This window comes from Danio rerio, chromosome 2 (genome assembly GCF_052040795.2).
Source record: "Danio rerio strain M-AB ecotype USA chromosome 2, GRCz13ab, whole genome shotgun sequence".
Lineage (NCBI taxonomy): Eukaryota > Metazoa > Chordata > Actinopteri > Cypriniformes > Danionidae > Danio > Danio rerio.
In genome coordinates, this window is record NC_141022.1 from 21294535 (window position 1) to 21308295 (window position 13761).

General features: G+C 34.9%; 1 long non-coding RNA gene across 2 annotated transcripts; it reads right to left on the reverse strand.

Annotated features, from left to right (window-relative positions):
- Positions 1–11169: 11169 nt before the first annotated feature.
- LOC137487787 (uncharacterized) lies at positions 11170–13117 on the reverse strand. 2 transcript variants are annotated; one of them, XR_015478393.1, is made up of 4 exons: positions 12989–13117; positions 12272–12329; positions 12094–12156; positions 11170–11977 (listed from the first exon to the last, which is right to left on the reverse strand). It is a non-coding gene; the product is annotated as an uncharacterized LOC137487787 (long non-coding RNA). The 2 variants fall into 2 exon arrangements; XR_015478394.1 differs by having other exon boundaries at positions 11170–11989.
- Between the last annotated feature and the right edge of the window lie 644 nt (positions 13118–13761).

The following is a 13761-nucleotide window of genomic DNA, read 5'->3' on the forward strand; positions in this document are numbered from 1 at the left end:
ACATGAACACTGGATTTTGAGTATCATCTACCCGAGCATTAGTGCTGCGCATGTCATCTTCTTAATTTGGTGGCTACTGTGGATGCTTCCAAAGCTGAGGACAGCAGTGAGGTATACAAGAAGCTTACACATTCAACCTTTGCAAAATGCCAGGCATTATACTATACAACCAGCAGGTCTGCCATCAATGCTGAAATCGCCCAAGAAGAATGTAAAGTACAGTTCATTCAGCCCAACAACACAAGATGGAACTCAGACAGAATAATACAGATCCTAAAGAAGCAGGAAGAAGCATCCCTTCAGAATGTTTGTGCAGCATTTAAAATCAAAATGTAAGTCTGTTTGCTCAGTCTCCCATCATTTTTACTGTAATCCATAAGGTATTTCTGTAATTTGATTTCAGATTTTTTTATTATCTGTAAATAGGCTTAATCCTGCTGAAATTTCTTACCTCTCTGAATACTGCATTCAGATGAAGCCTGTGTCCATGGCCTTGAACATGTTTCTGCCTGAATCAAACACTCAGATGGGATGGTTGCTTCCCATTATCCACCTTCTTGAATCCAAGCTCAAAAAAATGAGACTTCATGTCTTCCTCTTATTCATGCTCTCCAGGAAGGGAGTTCATGGAAGATCCAGAACTCATCAGGGCTGCAATTCTTCTTCCAAAATTCAAAACGTCATGGACAGACGAGACCCATGAAATAAAAGCAGGCACGATAAAGATAAGGGTAAAATATCTCTATAAACCACTAGCAGTATAATTGTAAATTGAACAACACATTTAACATTTTTTTTTTTCTACCTCTACATTTAAAATTGCAAGTCTGCATTCATATGTGGGGGACTTGTCAGTTAACCCATGTTGTATTAATTTGTTTAATCTTCTAATTTGTGCTACATGCTCAACTTTTATGTTTATGTACAATTCTTTTCAACCTTTTATTTATTTATTTGTTTATTTTTTTTTGTTAAATTGGCCTGCAAGAATATATTTGAAGAGTGGTTATCATAACTGTTTATAGGTTTGATTATTGTTATTTTAAAACATAATATGCCAGGATTTTCAGTGCTCACCGTCAGAAGTAAAACTGTTGAGGAAAAGAAGAAATTTGTATGTCTAATGAAAGTGGTGCTGAGGTAAGCTACATTTTTAATTTCACAGTGTAATACTCACTACTTACTAGTCTTGAGTACTTTCATAAGAGCTACTTTTTACTCATACTTCGAGTAGTGTTTAGAACCAATACTTTTACTTTACTTTTTTGGGCAAGTAGTGGTACTTTTACTTGAGTATGATTTTTCAGTACCCTTTCCACCACAGGCTATTAGTAGAATTAGTTCTGGAAAAAAACATTCACTGAATGACATGATTGACTAATCAGAATCAAGTAATCAAGTAACACAATCTCATAACAATTCAAAATTACTTTTTTGATTTAGTGGCTGATGCATTCATGCAATTTAGTATGATTTGCTTATTAGAGTTGGGTGTCAGGCGTGTAATTCCAGAGAGTTGTGTAATAATAGATAATAAACTAAATAAGAATTAGCTGCTCCTATTACAAATTTGATACAATGCTCTTTTGCTGTTACAATGCTGACTGTTTGATTATAATGTACACAAAAAAATGGACAGTTTAAGATGGTTTCTGTAAATATTTATGTTTTTTTTATTGCATTGGGGAACCTTAAGTTCCACTCTACCAATTTTTTGTTGTCAAAAAATTTACATAGGTGTTGAACAAAGTGTCTTTTTATGGAAAACATATTTCATAGGATAGTATGTATTTAAAATAAAATTAAAAATACAGTAAAACAACATATATGGCAGCTTATTACTCAGTTTGGTATCATATTGTATACGACCAACCAATACAATACTGTTTTATAACATAATATACACGTTAAGAAATAAAAAAAAAATAATTGAGCAGAGATCAAGATAATATAATGCAAACTGCAAATGTGAATAATCTGAAAAAACTCGAATCATGTGTGTGTGTACAATACAACTCTTACATTCATATCAAAAAAGACACACACACACACACACACACACACACACACACACAGAGACAAAACCTTTGACAGTCACAACAAAATCTGATAGTCCAAACGCTGTTAAAAATGACATTTTATATAAATATGGCAGGGAAATGTGATCTCTATTCCATTTAATGAATGTTAAATATTGAGCCAAATTAGTCCAGCACAATACTGGGCAATGAAAAAGAAAACAGTGCCTCAAGTAAATTGCTATTAAATTTGAATAATTGATTTTGCACAATTGATGGAAACTTAAAAAAATATATAAAATAACTGGCTCATTCTCAGTTTGAAAAAAAAGAAAAAAAAAAGAAGAAGATGAAGGAAAGAAGAAGAAGTCTGTTTTCTTTTTCTGGCAGTCAGGTTGCTTTCTCTCGCTGGCAATGATAAGTTGATACAGTCATACAACACTGCGCCCAACTTCAGTGCCTCCATTCTCTGTGCTGACAGCCTGGTAATTAATGCCTACCTGACTCCTCCGGCTGGCATCTCCCAAAGTTGCTGATTAGGACTCTGGCTCTGTAAAGTATGACACCTGTGTAGACGTTTTACCAGGAGCCCAAACAAAAAGAAAATAGCTGAGCACATTGCTAATTTGCGGCAGTGAACTCCAGCCTGTTTGGATTTGTTTCCACAAGCATTGTTGTATTTTTCGGGTCAATGAGTCAGATAAAAATGGAGCTCTGCTAATGAAATGCCTCTAGGTAGATCTAATGTAAAAATCTACTCTTACGTTGTCACATACTGTAAATACAAACTTGGCTTTACTCTGCATGTTATTTTACAGAGCCACTGTTATAAGTTTTTGAAAATGACTTTCCTTGCAGTGTGTAACATTGCTCTAAGTGAAGTGAAATATCCAGCTACAAGCTTATGTAGCCCTCTCCCCGTTACTGGCTCAGAAAAACAGTATGTCTAAGGAAATTCATTTCAATTTAAATAAAATTCAAGGTGAGAGGTACATCCCAATAATTTTCAAATTATAAATGTTTATCATTAAGTAATAACAAATCCTTAAGCCTGGTTTATACTTCTACGTCAAGTGAACGGTGTAACCCACAGCACATGCAATGTGCGTAGCTGTGCATTTATACTTTTGCGCACTGTCTCTGTTGGTCTGCATTAACACTTCCGAAACGCTAGCTGGCAGTGAGGTGTTAATGTTCCTCTGCGATGAGTTTCTTCGCTGGTATTTAGTTTTTTTCTGAATGCTTCCTGAATGTACAAGTGGCTCAAACTCGCTCTTTTTGAGGCAGGAACCGGAGGATGTGCAACAACTTTAACTATGAGGTAAACACAAAACAAAACTTTCCATCCGGAGCTCCTTCACGGGACTCCACACTTGTAAACAATTGCTCCATCGGGCTCTCTGTGCCGCCCAGACTCGTCAGCGCTACCAAGCCGACCAATCACAGAGCTTGCGCTATGCCTCGGTGCGACAAGAAGTTACATATTTTGATAGCTGCACATCAGCGATGCCGACGGCCACCGCTTGGGACTAAGCATCAACGCGTAGGCTGCGCTGAAGCATACGTGTGCGGATGACGCAGAAGTATAAATCAGCCTTAAGCATAATACCGGGTCTCAGATATAAGTGTAGTGGTATTCAGAGTAGAAGTGATTGTTATTCTACTGCGTAAAATAATTCAACTCTCACATTCATAAAGTTTCTTTACACACAGGATAATTCAACCATTAATTTCCACCCTTTCTGTAAAGAAAAATCACAAATGCAAGATGTTCAGTAAACTTTTTACATTTATTAGATATTGTGAGGCTATTGTGTTATTTTTTTTCTTCCTTCTTTGGTTAAATCACGTTAAGCCGTATAATTCAATTTTCTCTCAGTGATAACAAAACTCTAATTAAATAGACTTACAAAGTAAAACACAATTTTACATCAATATTATATCATCAAACAAAACCCAAAATAAAATTCTACCCAGCTGGCATTTAAGTTTTATGTTGGCGCACAATGTTGGAGCTCATTTGGGAAAAAAAAAAAAAAAAAAAAACACTTATCAGTACTCACAAAATCCATTGAAATAGTAAAGGTCACAATCACAATACCCATTCAAGAAGCAAGATGAGAAGCAAACTCCAAACGTCTCTGCCGTCCATCCGCGATGACAAAATTGAATTGCATCACCGCAGTTACAAATTCTCCGATAAAGATGCAAACATGCCCGATTAGCAAAGCCTCTGTCTCCAGTCAGTCTTTCAGTCCGCATGAGGTCAGATGTTCACTCTCTCCCTCTCACTGAACATTTAACCACACAGATTGTTCAGCGATCCTCGAATGCAATAATGTGTGGATTAACAGTTAGAAACTACAACACAATTTTGGTTTTGTGTAACTATTTCGAGGTAAACTAATAAAACTAAAACTTTAAATCAATCGCATCTCACTCTCTGCTTTCAGTTTCACTTTCTTCCATCTTCCAAAACCCCTCCCCTTAACCTCTAGAGATCAAACTGAACACATAAAATTAATATATTTACTTATTTAATAGATAATATTTTTTCATAAAGAACAATGATTTCAGATTTTTAGCAGAAAGTTCTTAAAATAATTTGTTGAAAAATAAAAGAAAAAACAAAAATGCTTAATGTCAACAGATCCTATATTAGTAAGGCTCTACATTAAAATCTGAAAGTGTACCATGTTTAAAGCCATTAATTAATCTATAAAAGAGACGACTAATAGTGGTTCGAATGAAACGCTGCAGTCTTTAGCAGTGTTGGTGTGATGTCGATACAGAACTCGAGCCCCAACCACAAACACTGTAGAAAGAAAAAAATAAACACTGTAGCAGATCCCGGTTAAATCATGTCGTGAAGACGCTTTGCTCTGAAGTGTGAGGGAAAGTTGGTGCAACTTTCTCTACCCAAAGATGAGGCTGTGAAGAGTCAGTGGTTGTGTAAGGTGTTGGTTTAGGTGAGGATTGAATCCGGGTCTTCTGGACACAAAGCTGGGGCTTTTCCCAATTGAGCTAACACCTTATGAGATGAACCCAAGAGCAGAAGAATAAGGCAACTTGAGGCTGTGGTTTCAGAAAAAATAAACAGATGGTCTTTACTAGAAAAATAGAATTCAAAAGTACAACAGAAATAACTGAAGCCGAGTTCCTAGTAAACAGGCAAAACAAATTAGACACAAGGATTAAAAAAAAAAACCCACAACAGTAGAATGTCGCTTAGCTTCTCTAGACAATCTGGAGACCACCGGGTGGTACTGGCTCAAGACTGAACACAGTAGCTTGTAACACACACACTTATATAGGGCAAGACACAGGTGTTGCAAATCAAGCTTAAGTGGTGGCACACAGCAGATGGTGAGAAAGTGGTGCCATCCACTGTTCAGGAGGAAGCATGAAAATTGGATCCTGTTGTGCAAGGAGACAGGAGCACCTCCTTCTGGTCAGGAGGAGGAATGCAGCTTAATGAGTTCTTAAAGGTTGAAGTTTATTTTTGCAAAAAATTCCTCAGCATTATAGCCCCAGCCTTGTCCTGTGTTCCTGTCAATTTTGCTTCAGCAATCTAAACACTTACAATGGGGGAATCGTAGGCCGTTTGTTTAAGGAAGGATCAGAAAATACTATTGATGTATGGGACTTTGTCAGAGCTTGACAGTAACTTTACAGTACACAGTTCATGGAGCAGTCTCTTAATCTATTTCACAAGTGTAAGTAGTGCAATTAAGTGCAATTAAAATGATTGCCTACTCGTTTTCTCTAACTTGCAAATTATTTATTTAATTGTGTTTTGTTACCTATAACCACGCGACACGGCTTTTACTGTATTTGAATAACTGTTTATATTCTCATATTGCATCTAAAACCAAGCTGAAACTGTGACACATGCTGTTTGTTTACACATTTAAATGCGTTTGTGAGCTCGCAATCCAATGCTGTTAGTCATTGCTATGACCACCTTCAGCTGTTCCTACACACTTGTGGCAGTGAAGTTTCAAAATAGTTCAGCTTTTGCCACTGTCTGGATTGATACTGAATGTGTGTCATGGTTAAGAATAGAGCAATATGCTGGTGTTAAACTGCATTGCTTTAATGTACTCCTGTATTGGGCTCACACATACACTCTGCACTCTGACTACAGCAATATTGATAAACTGTGGTGGGCATTTCTCTTTCTCAAGCAAGCTAAACGCAGTCGACCAATCGAAATAGGCAGGGTCATCGTACCAATCAGCGCAGATTAGCATCGTGCTAAGGAGGGGTTTGGAAACAAATGAATCACTGAACGAATCATATGGGAGTCATTGAGATAATTAGGTAAAAATAAATGCATATCATAAGACTATAAAAGTATTTTTTGTAGGGATGTAACGGTATCAGAATTTCATGGTACGGTAATACCTCGGTATGAACGGCACTGTACGGTATTTATTGAATCATTTACAGGAAAAACAAAAGTAATGAAAATACCCCAAAAAAGTGCCAAAAGTGTCAATGACATACAAAATAGCCATCTATCTGTAAGCTTTGAAACAGGAACTTCAATTTTTCAATTTTAATAACAAAAAATGTTTAAACCATGTAAAAAAAATTAAGTTTCAATTTAGTATTGTTGAAAACTCATCACATTTAACATTTAATCACTCACTCACTCAGAGATGGGTTTTAAGGAAAATTATCATATAACTGTAATTTGGTAAAAGCTGGTATTTCTGGGCATTTACAATGTCCCCTGCAGCAGAAAAAAAACCCTCTCATTTGGGACTGAGGTTTTTGGGACAGAGATATGACTTGGCCCAGGTTGACAGCAGTGGGTAACGTTGTGCATTGTCTTTCCCCCACTTGAGAGGACAAGCCATGAGTGAGATAGAGGTCTCCTTGTGGGACAAGTCAATGTCTGCATCAATCTGAACAGTGAGCTGTGTTTCTGCAGTCCCCATGACTGTTGTTAGTCGTATTCCCCATCTTGCAGGCACGTGCACACATAGGGCTCAATCTGTGCAGTGCACATGCCCTTTTTAGTCTTGGATAGAAAGTGCCCTTCCAAAATGATCAAAAGTGCCCCCGCGACGCGACACACCCTCCGTCCCGCCCTTCAATAGGCGTGCGACAAAACTGCTCTTGAGTATGCGCGCTCAACCCCCCGAAAACCGAAATGCTTCCACACATCCGATTTAAAACCCGCTTTAGGTTTGATTTTTTCCAGCTATTTTTTATCCCCGCTACTAGCAGCACACTCTATTTTCGCATTACCGGATCTGAAGCAGCAACAGACCGCAAAGGATGATGGCCACACCTGGGCTGATGGGAATTGTAGTTTCCACTACCTCCTGTTCGCTTCATTTGCCTGAGCAAATTTTCTCAGAAGACCTATAGTTTTACCGAGTCATGCGACTACAGTAATATTGAAAAAAATTGCTATTGCGGTATGACAGTATTTACAATACCGTTACATCCCTAGTTTTTTGACCTTGCATGCATATGAGCCTGTCGATGCTCCAAAACCAAAATATGACCTTTTTTAGTGCATAATAGGGGCTCTTAAACCGCTATGTACTGTTGGGGATGTTTTCATTCACTCTGGGGTGATTTTGTGTTTTAATTTGGCAGTAATTTTGTTGTGTTTCAGCTAGCTAGCAGAATGATTTTTTGTGACAAATCTTTTTAAGAATCTCAATTTTAAGAAACTCAAGGATACATTCTGGGAAAATTTACTACCCTTTTGTTATGTTCGGGATGAAAACCTTCACTAAATTAAACTGCTAAAAATGCATCAGATAAATACTTATTATAATTTTTTTTTTTTTTTGCAAAAATTAGTTAATCAACCTCACTCCTGATCAAAACTGAAAATGAAAAACAGAAAATGATGTATTTTTAATATAAAGTCAATTTGGACCATTTTTTTAAAATATTTTATATACTTTTATATATTTTGATTAATTAATTACTGTTGGTGGCCGTTTTTGCCTGACTGACTTTCATTATAACCACCTTTTTTAATCACAAAACCATGACACCGTATAATCTTGCATTCTTAATTGTGGCTGGTTTTCCCTGTTGAAATTTTTACCATTAGTTGGCTTCATTAACCCTTTAGATTGGTCTATGCAAAAGCCTTGATTTGAGCCTTGAACAAAAGTTTTGGATTTTATATGGAGTTTAACGTCAAATTAAAGTGTGTATGTGTGTATGTGTGAGAGTGACTTTTATGCACTTGTCTTGTTGTGTACCTTGATGAAAATCAAAATATTGCAACTTAGCTTTCAGAACTACATGGAGTAAACAAAAACAGACCGTATTTATGCTTTAAAAAAGATAGTATTTATGCTTCATCAAAGGTATATATAAAGGAAGTCAATATAGCAAAAACTGACACCAACAGTAAATTAGGGAGAAAAAATACAAAATCTAACAATGCATCAAAGATAATGTTGTTACTAGTCAATTACATGTTCAAGACTTTGATAGAAAGTTTTTTTTTTACTTTTTATATTGATAATACATCATTTTGGGTGTTTTTCACCAATTCAGTGACATCATTTTTAAACTGGGCAATTAGAGAGTTAAATTACAGATTAATTTTGCCAGATTTATTTATATATGCACTTTTACAGCAGTTAAATTTATTGGATGTTTTCATCTCTAAAATAACAAAAGGGAAGTAAATTTGAACAGTGCACAAGGGTTAACTACACTGTATTCAAGCAGTATTTAGATAAGCAAACAAAAGAGTGTGCATGTGACCATGGATCACAAAACCAGTCAGTGTCAATTATTGCAAACTGTGATGTACTGTATATAATCATGGAAGATGAATAAATAACATTTACATTGATCTTTAATGTACTAGGATATGACTATATTTGACCTACAGTAAATGCAAGTATGAAGACCTAACATCTGTAGGTACAGAATAAATAATTAAATACATAAATTAATAAATAAATAAATTAATAAATAAATAAATAAATAAATTAATTAATTAATTAATTAAGTAATATATACATATATAAAATTTTTATTATATGTGATTTGAAACGTTTTATTAATTAATCAATTAATTAATTAATTAATTAATTGATTAATTAATAAAACGTTTCAAATCACATATAATAAAAATTTTATAATAAAAAAATAATAATAAGCAGCAAGCAATGCACAATACTAATGAAATATTATGTTTGGATATGTTAACAGTGAATGAGAGTGAATTGGTGTTTCCCAGTGATGGGTTGTGGCTGGAAGGACATCTGAAAAAAAATGAATGAATGAATAAATGAAAACTTTTATTTACTCCTGCAATACAATTTATATAAAATAGTTTATTTATTATTGCAGAAATATAGGATTCTATATAAAATAGAGACTGTAAATACGGGAACATTTACAAAATGTCTTCATGGATAATGATCTTTAGCATATAAAATTTACTATTAAAAAAACTGTAATTTTGACTTATACAATGTATTCTGTTGGGCACCATGGTGGCTCGCACTGCTGGAATAGTTGGTGGTTCATTCTGCTGTGATGACCATTGATGAATAAAGGACTAAGCTGAAGCAAAATGTATGAATAAACTATGTATTATAATGCTTTTCCAAAATATAGCTCTGAAACGAAAGTGACCCAAAATGAAACCCCTTATGTTTATTGCTGGTATAGTATAAGTATAATGCTGTGCAATTATTTTGTCAATATATAAAAGCAAAACATCATACCTGATCTCCTGTTTTACCAATGCCAACATTAGCACCAGGTTTTTCCACATTGGTAGTTGGACAACAGGGCTTTGCTTGAGCAAAAAGAATTGAATACTTTCATGTTGCCCTTCCCTCCTCTACTACACTTGTGATTATAAAATTGATTTTTTTTCATCTTCTTCTCCCTTTTCACTTAAGGAGAGCAGCTCTGCTAGGTTATTATTGTACCGCAGAGCTGTAATAACAATTTATCTTCGCTTCTTGTACGATTATGGTACAGCTCTTCAAAAGGAGGGCAGAGGTGCCAAGTCTTTGATTTATAGGAGCAATTTGACCGCTGCTTATTAGAGTGATCCACTAAGGTGATCCAGGTGGTGAAGGCCTCCACAGCATCTTAACACTCTTCAAGAGCACAGGGGCAAAATAATTCAAGACTGTGCTTTTGACCAGAATTATGAAGCTATAACCTCGGAGCTGGCAGGTGATGCTGTGCCTCATGCCAAGACGGTAATGAAGCGGTGGGAAAATGAACACAGAAAAGTCATTTGTTCTGTTGCAGACTGATTTGGTTTACCTACCAGGGCAAGTAGCTTCATAAAAATAGCATATTGTTAAAAGAGAGATGCATTGTTCCCAAATGTACCTCATTATTGCCAGTTACTAAGGGAACTGCTAAACCACAGCTGTGCAGAGCAAGAGAACAATGTGTCTGTTTATCAATATATTCTTAGATGATCTGGATATTTGCAATTCTTTGCTATCAATACACTTTACTAAAAGTCATCAGGGAGCAATCGGGTTTCCCAACTATTGTTTGTGCGCTATTCACCTCATCACCAAAGTTGTTTTCTTTAGCAAAGTGTCACTGTAACAAACTATTTGCTATTTTAATTTCAAAATTAACCATGAACATAAAAACAGTACAGTGTCTTTGGTAGAACTATACCATGCAGTCAGGCACAGAAAGGACTAGGCTTGGTATGGACCAGGGGCAATTTTTTTATTTTCTCTTAGAAAATGTGTGTGTGAGACCAGTAGTTATAACCAACTTGAGTGGGCAAATGCTCAAATTTAATGGCATCTGGCAATTTTGGAGAGGTGTTCTCTTGATAGATGAATCCTGGTTTTCAGTCTACAGGGGAGATCCACAATTCACAACCGCTCTTTGAGATCTCAAAACTCAAGGCTTCTATTACACTCAAAAAAATGATATGTTGGCGTTAATTAACTTTTTTTTTGTCCACTGGTTCCACGTAACCGAGTTAAGTTACCTTTAAGAAAGAATATTAATTTTAGTGAACTTAAGTTAGATACATAAAGGTAATGTAATGTTGTTTAGTTCAATCAACGTAACATTTATAATTTAGCTTTAATCAATGTAGTTATTTAAGTTCAATTATTCTAAAATTGATATTGTTATGTTTAACCAAATAAAAAAACTATTTCCGTTTCATTGAGTTTATTCAATAGCATTTTTACAGTTTTACATATTTTCCAGCAATAAAATGATTATCAAAATCCAAATACTGTCTTTATCTGTATCTTCACTTATTACAATAAGTTAAAATATTAATACTATTAAAATAATAGTAATACAAGTATGAAGCAAATTGAAAACAATAAATGATTTTAAAAATATGCTTACAAAAACATCATAAAATACACTTTTCAAAATAATACTTTTAATATATTACAAAAAAACATTCAAAAATAATATTCTGCCTTCAAATGATTTATCAAAAATATACTTAGAAAAATTAAGTCTTCTTTTGTAAACTACTGTACCTTCTTTACACTGAAAAAGCAGATAACACTTCAGTTGTTCAAAGAAAGATTAACATTTTAAAGCAAAGTAACACAATCAGCACTACACCATAAATTAGACCAACCATCACAGAACATGCAGTAACTACACACATTCATCTCTCTGACACTTGCACCATTTATGCACATTTGCACCAGACACTTTCTTACAACCACTCCCTATATCTAAAAAACAAAACATTGTGCATGAAGTCTGCTTCACACAGGTGTGTGGGCTTGACAAACCACATGTAGAAGCATTCTTAATTCTTAATTTTTTTGTATAATTAGCACATCTTGGGTGTATTGCCTCTTCTTGTTGATTTGCTGAATGTGTCCTCAATTGTAAGTCACTTTAGACAAAAGAGTCTGCTAAATGTTAATGTAACTACTGTAGATTCATAAGGTGGTGTTGCACATCAAGGTTTGCGCTTCATGCCCAGCATCCTAAAAAAAAGTCTGGTAAAAAAATAAAACATTTACCAACAGATCAAAGGTGAAAGGAGGAATTGGTTTAAGAGGAAAATACAAAATGTTTAAAAAAATAAAATAAAATAGCTTACCATGTACTCCCTCACTTAGGGGCTTTGAGGATGCATTCACACCTTTTTTCCACTGGTGATGTTCTAAATGACATCAAATGACAATTAGTAATTTACTAAATGATTAGTAGTTAAAATTACTAGTAATTTTTACTGTACATCATTTTAATGTGTGTATAGGCATCTAAAGGCATAGTACCTGGATGATCCACAGTCTCCTCAGCCAGATATGGGACTTTAGAGGTTGAGCTGTAAACCTGTGAGGGAGAAAATAGATGTGAGTGAGCAAAGATTTAAAATAATAAAATATAATAATATAAATAGCAAACTACTAAACTTAAAAATTTAAACGTGTTAGATGACCAAACAAATAAGCTTACATTAAATATGTCATCATGCTAGATGTCATCCTATTTAAGTGTCACAAATGCTTTTTTGCTGATTTTTTTTTTTAAGTTAACAGGCTTGAATAATACAATTAGATAATAAATAACAATGTGCCAACACCCCATTTTAATTAATATTATGTAAGTTATCAAAACTAGCATTCAAACTCGACAAACTGCGATAAATAAAATCAAATAAAAAATCAAATCACTTTTATTGTCACATTATCAGCAGCACGTGTGCTATGATGAGTGAAAAGCTTAGACTATTCTAACATGACTATTCCTTACTACCAACGTTTGTAACTTTACTTTGGGGGAGTTAATATATACCAAGTATAAAATTTCACAGGAATGCAAAACAAACTATACATTTATCTGTCTATAATGTGGAAAAGACACAGGGAACATGGCAATTTCATAGCAATACTATACACAAACACAACAGAGTATTACAAGAGAGTACATTTATGATTCAAATGTTGTCACAGCCTCAGTATAAATACATAAAAAGTAAAAAAAAATCTCACCTGTGTGTCCACATTGGGGAAAGCTTTGTGCACATTCTCAATTTGTACTTTAATCTTCATCTTTTGATTCCCATAATATGGCGCCGAGCTGAGAGTGATCGTTGTGGTTTGAATCTTCTTACTTCCTGTGTTGTTTTGAAACTGCGCATGTGCAGATATTACTCCACCTATTGACCAAAATGCAGTACTACAGAAGCAACACAACTCCCTTTCATTCATGTTAATTAAGCAAGCTGTTTAAATGTGAAAACTTACCTTTTCTAATTTTTTCCAACACAACACTTATTTTTAATACACAAACATAAGCAAATTGTTTAAACATAGTTACATTCTTTGGACCAACTAAAGCCATAATTCATTTTTTTGAGTGTAGTACCTAGAATAGCAAAGTCGAGTAAAGGAGGTCAAGCCTTCTCATTTATGGCTCCTAAACTGTGGAATAGTAAAACTGGTAACAGCAGAAAAGCCACACATACAGAGGCAAACGGTCCACTGGTACTGTAAATGTGAAAAGGAACGACATCATACCTCCCTATATTGTTCATTTAAAAAATAAATGCAGCTATACATACTTCTGGCTACATAATTTGTGATCTCCGGAGATGTATATAGGGCTACGTTTTCAGAATGAGCCTATTTTGATACATTCACAATGTTGACATCAGCAAACCAGCATATGTTATGGACCAGGGTTTCAAACTGGGGGCCGCGGCCCCCTGGGGGGCCGCCAGATGTCACTAGGGGGGCCGCAAAAATTTTTTAGATAAGGGGTA